Source organism: Salmo salar, chromosome ssa23 (genome assembly GCF_905237065.1).
Source record: "Salmo salar chromosome ssa23, Ssal_v3.1, whole genome shotgun sequence".
In the NCBI taxonomy this organism is placed as follows: domain Eukaryota; kingdom Metazoa; phylum Chordata; class Actinopteri; order Salmoniformes; family Salmonidae; genus Salmo; species Salmo salar.
This window is the reverse complement of record NC_059464.1, coordinates 9,977,171-9,991,162: the sequence shown is the minus strand read 5'-3', so window position 1 is coordinate 9,991,162 and position 13,992 is coordinate 9,977,171. Positions and strand designations below refer to the sequence as shown.

Below are 13,992 nucleotides of genomic sequence, written 5' to 3'. Positions count from 1 at the left end.
ATTGGATATTAGAGCAGCAGCAACTCACCAGACCTACTAGCATTACGACCAGGAATATGACTTCCCTGGAGCAGATCCTTTATTCACTCTCCACAGAGCAATTTAACTTATTCCAGAGGCCAACCCAAAACGTCGCCGGCGAAGGAAAGGCACTTGAGGCGGCCTGCTGGTTCGACTTAGGAGGCGTGTACACCACCCACCGCTTACGAGTATATTACTTGCTAATGTTCAGTCTTTGGATAACAAAGTTAATGAGCTGAGAGCAAGGATTTCTTTCCAGAGAGACATCGGGCCCTGTAACATACTTTGTTTCATGGAAACATGGCTCTCTCGGGATACTCTGTCGGAGTCGGGAAAGCCAGCAGGATTCTCAGTACATCGCTCAGACAGGAATAAATATCTCTCCGGGAAGCAGAAGGGCGGAGGGGTGTGTTTCATGATTAACGACTCATGGTGTAATTCTAGGAAAATACAGGCACTCAAGACCTTTTGTTCGCCCGACCTAGAATACCTCCCAATTAAATGTCAACTTTATTATCTCCCAAGAGAATTCTCCTCCGTCATCTCCACGGCCGTTTACATCCCACCTCAAGCCGATACCTCGATGGCCCTCAAAGAACTTCACTGGATTTTATGCAAATTGGAAACCACATATCCTGAGGCTGCATTTATTGTAGTTGGGTACAAAGCAAATCTGAGAACTAGGCTGCAGAAGTTCTATCAACATATCGACTGTACTACTCGCGCTGGTAAGACTCTCGAACATTGCTATTCAAACTTCCGGAATGCTTACAAGACACTCCCCCGCCCTGATTTCGGCAAATCTGACTACGACTCCATCTTGCTCCTCCCATCCTATAGGCAGAACCTCAAAACATGAAGTACCCCTGCTTCGTACCATTCAACACTGGTCTGACCGATCGGAATCCATGCTTCAGGATTGTTTTGATCACATGGACTGGGATATGTTCCAGGTAGCTTGCAAAAAGAACCTAGAGGCATTCACGGATACGGTGACTGAGTTTATAAGGAAGTGTATAGGAGATGTAGTACCCACTGTGACTATTAAAACCTACCCTAACCAGAAACCATGGATAGATGGTAGAATTCGCGTGAAACTGAGAGCGGGAACCACCGCATTTAACCATGGCAAGGTGACTGATAATATGGCAGAAAATAAACAGTGTAGTTATTCACTCCGCAAGGCAATCAAACAAGCTAAACGTCAGTATAGAGATAAAGTATAGAGACGTCTGTGGAAGGGACTACAGACAATCACGGATTATAAAAGGAAAACCAGCCACGTTGCCGAGACCGACGTCTTGCTTCCGGACAGGCTAAACACATTTCTGGCACGATTTGAGGATAACACAGTTCCACCAATGCGGCCCGTTACCAAGGACTGTGGGCTCTCCTTCTCCATGGCTGACGTGAGTAAAACATTTAAATGGGTTAACCCTCACAAAGCTGCCGCCCAGACGGAATCCCTACCCACGTCCTCAGAGCATGCGCAGGCCAGCTGGCTGGTGTGTTTATGGGCATATTCAATCGCTCCCTATCTCAGTCTGCTGTCCCTACATGCTTCAAGATGGCTACCATTGTTACTGTACCCAAGAAGGCAAAGGTACCTGAACTTAATGACTATCGCCCTGTACCACTCACCTCTGTCATCATGAAGTGCTTTGAGAGACTAGTCAAGGATCATATCACCTCTAACTTACCTGCCACCGTAGACCCACTTCAATTTGCTTACCGCCTCAATAGATCCACAGACGATGCAATCGCCATCACTCTGCACACTGCCCTATCCCATCTGGACAAGAGGAATACTTATGTAAGAATGCTGTTCATTGACTATAGCTCAGCATTCAACACCATAGTACCCTCCAAGCTCATCATTAAGCTCGAGGCCCTGGGTCTGAACCCCACCCTGTGCAACTGGGTCCTGGACTTCCTGACGGGCCGCCCCCAGGTGGTGAAGGTAGGAAACATCACCTCCACTCCGCTGATCGTCAACACTGGGGCCCCACAAGGGTGCGTGCTCAGCCCCCTCCTGTACTCCCTGTTCACCATGACTGCGTGGTCAAGCACGCCTCCAACTCAATCATCAAGTTTGCAGACGACACAACAGTAGTAGGCTTGATTACCAATGATGACGAGACAGCCTACAACGAGGGGGTGAATGCTCTGGGTGTGTGGAGCTTGGAAAACAACCTCTCACTCAACAACACATAGGAGATGATCGTGGACTTCGGGAAACAGCAAATGTTGCACCCCCCCTATCTACATCGACGGGACCGCAGTGGAGAAGGTGGAAAGCTTCAAGTTCCTTAGCGTACACATCACTGAAAAACTGAAATGGACCCCCCACACAGGCAGTGTGGTGAAGAAGGCACAACAGAGCCTCTTCAACCTCAGGAGGCTGAAGAAATTTGGCTTGTCACACAAAACCCTCAAACTTTAACAGATGCACAATTGAAAGCATCCTGTCAGGCTGTATCACCACCTGGTACGGTAATTGCACCGCCCGCAACCGCAAGGCTCTCCAGAGGGTGGTGCGGTCTGCCCAACGCATTACCGGGGGCAAACTACCCGCCCTCCAGGATACCTACAGCACCCGATGTCACAAGAAGGCCAAAAAGATCATCAACCACCCGAACCACTGCCTGTTCACACCGCTATCACCCAGAAGGCGAGGTCACTACAGGTGTATAGATGTATAGATGCTGTTCTTCCACTAATCTCATTGCAACTCCCCTCCAAATCTCCGACCACTACCTTGTATCCTTTTCCCTCTTGCTCTCATCCAACACTTCTCACTCTGCCCCTACTCGGATGGTATTGCGCCGTCCCAACCTTCGCTCTCTCTCTCCCGCTACTCTCTCCTCTTCCATCCTATCATCTCTTCCCTCTGCTCAAACCTTCTCCAACCTATCTCCTGATTCTGCCTCCTCAACCCTCCTCTCCTCCCTTTCTGCATCCTTTGATTTTCTCTGTCCCCTATCCTCCAGGCCGGCTCGGTCCTCCCCTCCTGCTCCGTGGCTCGACGACTCACTACGAGCTCACAGAACAGGGCTCCGGGCAGCCGAGCGGAAATGGAGGAAAACTCGCCTCCCCTGCGGACCTGGCATCCTTTCACTCACTCCTCTCTACATTCTCCTCTTCTGTCTCTGCTGCTAAAGCCACTTTCTACCACTCTAAATTCCAAGCATCTGCCTCTAACCCTAGGAAGCTCTTTGCTACCTTCTCCTCCCTCCTGAATCCTCCTCCCCTCCCCCCCCATCCTCCCTCTCTGCGGATGACTTCGTCAACCATTTTGAAAAGAAGGTTGACGATATCCGATCCTCGTTTGCTAAGTCAAACGACACCGCTGGTCCTGCTCACACTGCCCTACCCTGTGCTTTGACCTCTTTCTCCCCTCTCTCTCCAGATGAAATCTCGCGTCTTGTGACGGCCGGCCGCCCAACAACCTGCCCACTTGACCCTATCCCCTCCTCTCTTCTCCAGACCATTTCCGGAGACCTTCTCCCCTTCCTCACCTCGCTCATCAACTCATCCTTGACCGCTGGCTACGTCCCTTCCGTCTTCAAGAGAGCGAGAGTTGCACCCCTTCTGAAAAAAACCTACACTCGATCCCTCCGATGTCAACAACTACAGACCAGTATCCCTTCTTTCTTTTCTCTCCAAAACTCTTGAACGTGCCGTCCTTGGCCAGCTCTCCTGCTATCTCTCTCAGAATGACCTTCTTGATCCTAATCAGTCAGGTTTCAAGACTGGGCATTCAACTGAGACTGCTCTTCTCTGTGTCACGGAGGCTCTCCGCACTGCTAAAGCTAACTCTCTCTCCTCTGCTCTCATACTTCTAGACCTATCTGCTGCCTTTGATACTGTGAACCATCAGATCCTCCTCTCCACCCTCTCCGAGTTGGGCATCTCCGGCGCGGCCCACGCTTGGATTGCGTCCTACCTGACAGGTCGCTCCTACCAGGTGGCGTGGCGAGAATCTGTCTCCGCACCATGCGCTCTCACCACTGGTGTCCCCCAGGGCTCTGTTCTAGGCCCTCTCCTATTCTCGCTATACACCAAGTCACTTGGCTCTGTCATATCCTCACATGGTCTCTCCTATCATTGCTATGCAGACGACACACAATTAATCTTCTCCTTTCCCCCTTCTGATAACCAGGCGGCGAATCGCATCTCTGCATGTCTGTCAGACATATCAGTGTGGATGACGGATCACCAGCTCAAGCTGAACCTCGGCAAGACGGAGCTGCTCTTCCTCCCGGGGAAGGACTGCCCGTTCCATGATCTCGCCATCACGGTTGACAACTCCCTTGTGTCCTCCTCCCAGAGTGCTAAGAACCTTGGCGTGATCCTGGACAACACCCTGTCGTTCTCCACTAACATCAAGGCGCTGACCCGATCCTGTAGGTTCATGCTCTACAACATTCGCAGAGTACGACCCTGCCTCACACAGGAAGCGGCGCAGGTCCTAATCCAGGCACTTGTCATCTCCCGTCTGGATTACTGCAACTCGCTGTTGGCTGGGCTCCCTGCCTGTGCCATTAAACCCCTACAACTCATCCAGAACGCCGCAGCCCGTCTGGTGTTCAACCTTCCCAAGTTCTCTCACGTCACCCCGCTCCTCCGCTCTCTCCACTGGCTTCCAGTTGAAGCTCGCATCCGCTACAAGACCATGGTGATTGCCTACGGAGCTGTGAAGGGAACGGCACCTCCATACCTTCAGGCTCTGATCAGGCCCTACACCCAAACAAGGGCACTGCGTTCATCCACCACTGGCCTGCTGGCCCCCCTACCTCTGAGGAAGCACAGTTCCCGCTCAGCCCAGTCAAAACTGTTCGCTGCTCTGGCACCCCAATGGTGGAACAAGCTCCCTCACGACGCCAGGACAGCGGAGTCAATCACCACCTTCCGGAGACACCTGAAACCCCACCTCTTTAAGGAATACCTAGGATAGGATAAAGTAATCCTTCTAACCCCCCCCTTAAAATATTTAGATGCACTATTGTAAAGTGGTTGTTCCACTGGATATCATAAGGTGAATGCACCATTTTGTAAGTCGCTCTGGATAAGAGCGTCTGCTAAATGACTTAAATGTAAATGTGTATCAAAGCTGGGACCGAGAGACTGAAAAGCAGCTTCTATCACAAGGCCATCAAACTGTTAAACAGCCATCACTAGCACATTAGAGGCTGCTGCCTATAGGCATAGACTAGAAATCACTGGCCACTTTAAGGAATGGAACACTAGTCACTAATAATGTATGCATTTCTGGCATTACTCATTGCATATGTATATACTGTATTCTATACTACTGTATCTTAGTCCGTTCCGCTCTGACATCGCTTATCCATTTGTATATAACTTAATTCATTCCTACTTAGATTTGTGTGTATATGTTGTGTAATTTGTTAGATATTTCTTGTTAGATATTACTGCACCGTCGGAGCTAGAAGTACAAGCATTTCGCTACACCCACAATAACATCTGCTAATCACGTGTATGTGACCAATAAAATTTGATGTACTATTAACATTCTTCCTGTTGCTGTCTGAAACTTTATATAGGAAGACGTGATATGTACACAGTGATGTGTACACCGTACAAGCACCGTACGAGCAGTAACAACTGCTATAGCCAATTCTCTGGGCCAACACTGGGGGAAAATCCCACAATATTCCCACTTTAAAAGTTATGTAAAGTTTATTGTACTACACTTGCTTGTTAATTGTTACTTAAGCTGTTATTTTCTATGGAAGAGTAGGTCAGGGCGTGACAGTTTTTCTAGTTTAGATTTTCTATGTTGTTATGTTCTTGTTTTGTATTTCTATGTTGGCCTTTTTTTGGGATGATCTCCAATTAGAGGCAGCTGGTCATCATTGTCTCTAATTGGAGATCATACTTAAGTAGTTGTTTTTCCCACCTGGGTTTGTGGGAGATTGTTTTGAGTTAGTGTATGTTGCACCTCTTCATCACGGTTTGTTGTTTTTGTTCTTTAGTTTATTTGTATGTATTGCATAGATTCACAGTTTAATAAAGAAAATGTGGAACGATACACACGCTGCGCTTTGGTCCGCTCCTTCATCATACAACAACCGTGACACTTATTTCATCCCAAAAAAGGCAACTACAAGTTAATTTACAATAAAGTCTTACAATCCACTAAACTTTGATGTTTCCAAATCTTGATTATTTATTGAAGTCCAGTGAAGGAGAAAAGGGAGATAGTTAGTTATTCAAAATGCTCATTATGAACTATGGGTGACAGGTCACATCTTGGCCCACTCTATACTTTATATAACTGAAAATGAGTGTTAGAACAAATCTATAAGTCAAATTATGTATTTACAGTGTGTGTATGGCATACATTCTACTATTCCATACAGCTACAGCTCAATGGTAAGAGGGCCTGTATCCACAACAATAATATCCTTGACTACATAAGTCTTTCGAAGTGTTAAGCAGAGGAGATAATACCTACAGTATTCATTTGTCAACACAGAATGTAAAAGTCCTCATGTGTACACAGTCATGTTTGCAAAAGCCCCAAGTTGTCCCGACACTGAATCATCATCACTCAAGTCTTCCTCATCCCCCAAAATCTCAGTGATGATAGACAGTAGGGCTATTGCATGTCTCATGTCAGTAATGGGCAGAGCAGAAAAAATGTCCTCAATTGAGAAAAGGGAATTGCGCTCAGAATGTTGTCCATAATTTTGTCAGGGTTAACCACATTGGACGATGTGCAATAAACAGACACTCCCATGAACACCTGTGTGCGCCATCTCAAGTGCAAGGTCATGTCATTCCTTTCTCAGGTATTGCCTACGCTCTTCACTGACCAGCCTGTAATGGTTGTCCTGCATGCCTCTCCAAACGACTATAATTACCCTGCAGTTGCACGAGGTAGCATGATTTTCACAGCAGTCATGTTTGGGTGATATTGGTTGCGTGACATCTTTAAAAAGATGTAACAGTTTCACCCACCTGCAGCTCGTACTGTTTGACACATACATTCTCATCTTATCCGAAACTCCAACAAGCTGCCTTCCATGGTACGCATGAACATGTGAACATGAGCTTGTGCTGTCCCTCCCCGCTCTTCCATATGCCAGCATGTGGGGCTCAATGTATTGAAGTGGTCCATAGTTGATGAAATGATGGACACCCTTAAAGTCCACTCCCCATTCCCAGTGCTGAAGAAGCCATCACAACTCGAAGATTAGATTGACTTATCTTCCAAGGCCGGAGATGATGTGCAGTTTTATGTGCTCGGGTGTCTCTGAGTGGTACATGTCAAAAAGCCTGTTTTCCAGTGTATCCTCTACTCCTGCTCGATGCACAGAATTCTCCCCAAGGAAATACTGAGAAACCTTGTTGTACAGCAAAGAACAGTCTTTACTTCTCTTACAGTATATGACAGTCCTTGGGGTCTCAGGCACCTTTCAGGCCAACTCTTTGAGCAACCATGAAAATGTCTCTACAGGGTCAGACAACACCTTCTTCATTGCCAGTCTGATGTCCCTGTCAGGACTTTTCACCACCTCGCCGAATGCCCAGGTGCTTCATTATGCTCTTCCTTGTAGCCTTGGAAGCTGTAGCTGTGGCTGCCAGGTCTGGAAATGGTAAGAGCGACCGCAGCTCGCCAACCATTCCACACCACTTCCGAAAAGCTGCCTCCTTCCCCTGTGCCTTACCATTTTATAGGAAATGTGATAAAAACAAGAAAATATGCATTAGTTGTCATAATAAAAAGGACAAAAATAATACTGGTTCAATGACAAATGTATCATGTTGAAGGTAGCACGTGGCCTTTGTGTTCATTTAAAGAGTGTGATTTTAAGAAGAGGTCCAACAATTAAGTGATATATATTCAGACATACAGAAACACAACTGATCAAAGAATTAGCAGGTTTCACACATCAGACACTTGTTTTACAAGTCAAATAATACCAGGGCAACATACACACATGGCAATAATCACATGCAATGCCCCCACCTTCCCACTCTCTCCCCACATAGCCATACCCCCACCCAATATCTCTCAAAGTTTTAGTCAACTTAGCCCAAAAACAGCTCAAATAAAAAAGATGCTTTTACACACAAATAACTCACCATTGAACCACAGTGGGGATCTCATTGACAGCCATTTCAATGAGACGCTCGCGGAACAATGACGTTTGCAGTAGGCATCGCCATTTCTCTGAGCCAACCAAAGCTTCAGGAGTCTTTGGCAATTTTCTCGTCCTCCATCTCATTTTGACCCACGTGAGCTTGTGCCATCCCTCCCTGCTCTTCCATATGCCTGCATATGGGGCTCAATGTCTTGAAGTGGTCCATAGTTGACAACATGATGGACACCTTAAAAGTCCATGATGGACACCCTAAATGAGGTGGAGATTCCTTGAGAGTTCAGGACATGAACCTGATCCTCGATCATTGACATCAGAGGAGAAACTACAATTACAATCGATTTCTCCACTTTCAAATTTCAATAAATATGTCGGCCATACTTGATACACTGAACTTTTACCGTAGCCTGTAGGTAGACACGGCAAAATGTCTATTTTTTATTTAGTAGAGAGTTCAAGCAGAGGAGTAATGCCTTCATTAACTTGATTTTGTGTATGGACCACACTTCTGGCAAAAAAATTATTCCGTTTTTCCTCCAAGTCTTCTTCCATTTTCTACAATGTTGCAAACTAGCATACGGAACAACTCTCTACAAAATCTGTCCTACCTGGTCCGAAAACAGTGACGAACACAACACGTACCACCCCCATCCAATCAAAATCTTGCCACAGGGAGCCAGCGTACCATTCAAACCATTTTGGCTAATACAATATTTGGGCTAATACAAAATGGGCAAATGTTGATTTAATATTTGCAAATACTATGATTGCATGACTATTGAGATGAATTGATTTCTCAAGCTGAGGTATTGAATATTAAAGCTTTGCTCTCAGAGTCCACTTACAACACTGCTTATTGATCAATGTGTTTTACTATACTTCACACACACACACACACACACACACACACACACACACACACACACACACACACACACACACACACACACACACACACACAGAGAGAGAGCGACTGAGTTGTCTGATCGATGGACACACTCTAAAAGGGTTTGATTTTGGGATGAAATGAAGAGAAAGTGATGTGTTCTCAGAGAGGGATGGAAGAAAGAAGGGAGAGACAATGATGAAAAGGCGAGAGGTGATAGAATTGATGTACTGTGATGGAAAGAGGGTGCTTTCAAGAGAGAGAGCGAGAGAGAAGTGAGGGAGACGGAGAGGGCTGGAGGGAATCAGGGAGAGATAAAGAGTGAGATGAAAGTGAAGAAGAGGAGGCACCAGAGAATATAACCGTCAAATGGCATCAGGACAGAAAGGCTTGTTTGCCCAGGGAGGGTTCATTCGCAAGCCTGTGTCCCCTAATCATTAAGACCAGACCCACTCTCTCACTAAAGCTCAACACAAGGGTAAGGGAGATGCAAAACATGTCTTGCAACCTCCAATGAACATAGGAAGCTTCAGTTCCCTGTATGACATGTAGTTGATCTGTAAATATAGACAATAATCATTCATTAAATATCAGTTTAATTGAAGGAAATTCAATTGTTTAGTAGTATATTACCATGTAACAATACATTTCATAAAGAAATTGACATTATATTTGGCTACATGGTATCTGTGCAACTTCATGTAAAGTGTGACCATGTTTCTTTTTTTCTGTTTAGGAGGTTGGCCCTGGATTTAAAACTAATCTGGCTTCAGAAAGAAACAGAGAGACTCTTCTAGAGTCTAGGCTGAATATGCAGGCTACTGCAGACTATTTCATATCAGTGTCACTCTCATTCTTGTCCTTATCCAGACAGACCTAGGAGAATATCAAAGTGTGTCAGAGGGACCTCTAAAATTAAAATACCCAGTCACTGATCGAGAGAGAGCACCTGTACAACTACTGTGATTTCATTATCACGTCAGTGGTGTCAGTTATCTGTCAGTTTCCTGCTTTGAAGGCATTACTTTATTCAGTTATTAACCCATTTGAAGTCAAATAGGCAGGTTACATGGCAGGGTAACCTAAGTCAGGTTGGTTAACATTAACTAAGACAGAAACAATGTAACGTCTTGAAATGTTGCCTGCACAATGTAGCCTATAATTTAGTCTGGGTCTGGGTCACCCGTTACGAATGATGATTGTTTACTACGAAATAAACAATGATGTCTTTTTTGTTGTTGTTTTTTATCAATCGAATCGTCACATACTTGAAAAATGATAAACGTCGCCGACCACATGTTACTCAATCCAATTGCCTATCAATAGGCTATAGCCTAGCCATTATAAAAAACACATCAATTGGAATTTCGCTACTGGGAAATCTCAGAACTCCCAGAAATATCAGAACCTAATGCATGTTGGTGTTGTTTAACATTATTATTAGTCTTATCCACCAATAGCGTAACAAAACAACAGAATTAGACAAACTACAGCCTGCGCTCAGGTGCACCTTACCTAAAAAAGCGAATCCACTTTATATTCTCATGGGTTGACAAAGGGGTCTTCCTGAATTCTTGAATTTCTGTAAACCGCGAACGTGTCAAAAACCAAGGCTGGTTCCTTTTGTTAGCCACGCGGTTTATTTCGCGGTGCGCTATTGTGTGTCCTCCTCCTCGAGCCAACCTCGTTCGGCTATAATGGTCCAGCTAAAAACCCGTTTTAGGGAATCTCTTCCAGAGACATCCGGTATCGTTCGTCCCTCCACCCAAAAAATTACAGCACCTCCTTGATGGAGTGACTTGTCTGTCACCAGACAATCACGCGGGCGTAATTCTGAGGATCTAACTATTTCAAGAATTGTACAATTTACGACGTTCTTATTAAAAAAAAAATGGAGGAAGATAGTTTCCGAAGAGCTTCTCAAAAAATATCTCTCAAGTCGGCATTCACTCCCTCACCGCACAGTAGAGTATTCTGGACCAATCGAGCGCGCAGAATAAACGAATGAATAGGCTACTCTACCGAGCGTGTTCATCATCTCATCTGTGTCTTCCTCATCTATGTCGCTCTCCAGCGTGACATGTTAAAGACTTGGTCTCTATCAGTCTTTCCTTGAATTTGAGCAGGAATGTATTTGAAAAGCCCAGTCATTGTCACATGACAATTGCACGGGATGTATAGATGGGTACTTTATGTATGCTGCCAGGGGCGCAACTTTAACTGGGGATGGGAGCCATGTCCCCACCACATTCTGAAATGTAAAAAAATATATAAATATCATTGCAATATGATACAACAGCTGGATTTAGGACCAGGAAGACACCACAGAGAGGCCTGACAGGCTGTGTGAAGGCAAAGCTTCTGGAAGGCTGGCTGAACCAGCAAAGGAGAGTTGAGCATAGTTCAGTGTGTATGTTACGCTCTTTCACAGAGTTTAAATAGTAAGTAGAGCAGACACTGGCTACTCTTTAGTTGACTGATGTAGCTGGCAAAGTAACTTCTGTTTAATTTAACAGAAAAAAATTAAATAGTGTTTATTCGCTGTGCTGAGCTAGTATTGTAACTGACATGTACAGTAACGTTAGCTAATGTTTCATCCCCTCTCGACTGAGGTGGATGAATAAGCTATGCTAGCTAGTAGTAGCTACCACAGCCAGGTCAGCTCTAGTTATCTGTCAGATAGCGATATGAGGCAGTTAGTATTACTATCTAACAGCTGTTGTTTGTATGGAAATGTTTTGTAGCCTTTGTTTTGTCCCGTTTCAGAAGTAAATTAACTTGGCTAGCTTCCGCCAGTTGATGTACTGTTAGTGTCACGACTTCCGCCGAAGTCGGCTCCTCTCCTTGTTCGGGCGGCGTTCAGCGGTCGACATCACCGGCTTTCTAGCCATCAGCGCTCCACTGTTCATTGTTCCATTTGTTTTGTCTTGTTTCCACGCACACCTGGTTTACATTCCCTAATCACACTACATATATATTCCCTCTGTTTCCCCCATGTCTTTGTGTGGAATTGTTCTTTGTTACGTGTTTTTGTGTGACGCGCCAGGCTGGTTTTTCCAGATACCATGTTCACCCGTTGTATGTTTAGATTGTTAAACATTTTTGCTTCATTGTGACTTTGTCGCGCTTTACACTTTCGCTTTTGGCTGGAGGTTTATTTTACGCAGTTGCGTCCTATGGTTGTTTGCTTCTGCCTAATAAAGTGTGCGCCTGATCACAACTCTCTGCTCTCCAGCACCTGACTTCTGCTCCAGTAGGGCACAACCTTGACAGTTAGAGAGAGAGCTGGCCAAAAGTTGGCTAATGTTAGCTATTATTTTTTCCTCAATCACACTAGACCTGAATCAAATGATGAAACGATGAAACTATCGGTTTGCCAAGCTAATTTCCTACTTTTCACACAGACACGCTAATAAACAGCTCTAACGTTATAGGCTTCACAGTCACATGCGCCGAATACAACAGGTGAAGAACTTACCGTGAAATGCTTACTTTCAAGCCCTTAACCAACAATGCAGTTCAAGAAATAGTGTTAGAAAATATTTAATAAATAAAATGAAGTAAAAAATAAATAAAAAGGTGTTGTCGTGCCCTCTTCACAACTGTCTTGGTGTGTTTGGACCATGATAGTTTCTTGGTGATGTGGACACCAAGGAACTCTCGACCCGCTCCACTACTTCCCCGTCGATGTTAATGGGGTCCTGTTCGACCCTCCTTTTCCTGTAGTCCACGATCAGCTCCTTTGTCTTGCTCACATTTAGGGAGAGGTTGTTGTCCTGGCACCACACTGCCAGGTCTCTGACCTCCTCCTTATAGGCTGTGTTGTTGCCAACCCTTACCAACTGGGAGTGGCCAGCCAGGAAGTCCAGGATCCAGTTGCAGAGGGAGGTGTTTAGTCACAGGGTCCTTAGTTTAGTGATGGGTTTTGTGGGTACTATGATGTTGAACGCTGTGCTGTAGTCAATGAACAGCATAGGTGTGAATTGGAGTGGGTCTAGGGTTTCCGGCATGATGGCGTTGATGTGAGTCATGACCAGCCTTTCAAAGCACTTCATGGCTACCGACGTGAGTACTATGGTGCAGTAATAATTTAGGCAGGTTACCTTCGCTTTCTTGGGCACAGGGACTATGGTGGTCTGCTTGAAACGTATGTATTACAGACTCGGTCAGGGAGCGGTTGAAAATATCAGTGAAGACACTTGCCATGCTTTGAGTACACGTCCTGGTAATCTGTTTGGCCCTGCGGCCTTGTGAATGTTGACATGTTTAAAGGTCTTGCTCACATCGGCTATGGAGAGTGTGATCACACAGCCGTCTGGAACAACTGGTGCTCTCATGCATGCTTCAGTGTTGCTTGCCTCAAAGCGAGCATCAAAGGCATTTAGCTCATCTCGTAGGCTCGCGTCATTGGCAGCTCGTGGCTGGGTTTCCCTTTGTAGTCCAAAAGAGTTGCAAGCCCTGCCACATCCGACGAGCATCAGACTCAATCTTAGTCCTGTATTGAAGCTTTGCCTGTTTGATGGTTCGTCTGTGGGCATAGCGGGATTTCTTATAAGCATCCGGATTAGTGTCCCGCTCCTTGAAAGTGGCAGCTCTAGATCGGTGCGGATGTTGCCTGTAATTCATAGCTTCTGGTTGTGATATATATGTACGGTCACTGTGGGGACGATGTCGTCAATGCACTTATTGATGAAGCCGGTGACTGAGGTGGTATACTCCTTAATGCCATTGAATGAATCTTGGAACATATTCCAGTCTGTGCTAGCAAAACAGTCCTGTAGCGTAGCATCTGCGTCATCTGACCACATGCGCACCTGCTCTCGCAGATATGGCTACTGAACTGGAAACAGCAAGAATTATGACAGTGACACTTGCTACAGTATGTTTTGCATAGTCCTATAGGGTATTGCCTACCTTTTAGGAGGATGATTTGCAGGCAGAAACAAATAAATG

At 45.5% G+C, this 13,992-nt stretch overlaps 1 protein-coding gene across 1 annotated transcript in view; it reads right to left on the bottom strand.

Annotated features, from left to right (window-relative positions):
• The window catches only part of LOC106584037 (cAMP-specific 3',5'-cyclic phosphodiesterase 4B), a 309,843-nt gene extending 298,878 nt beyond the window's left edge, over positions 1 to 10,965 (bottom strand). The window contains exon 1 of the mRNA XM_014168843.2: positions 10,555 to 10,965. The gene's annotated coding sequence lies outside the window, so the exon portion shown is untranslated. The remainder of the gene's footprint in view (positions 1 to 10,554) is intronic.
• Between the last annotated feature and the right edge of the window lie 3,027 nt (positions 10,966 to 13,992).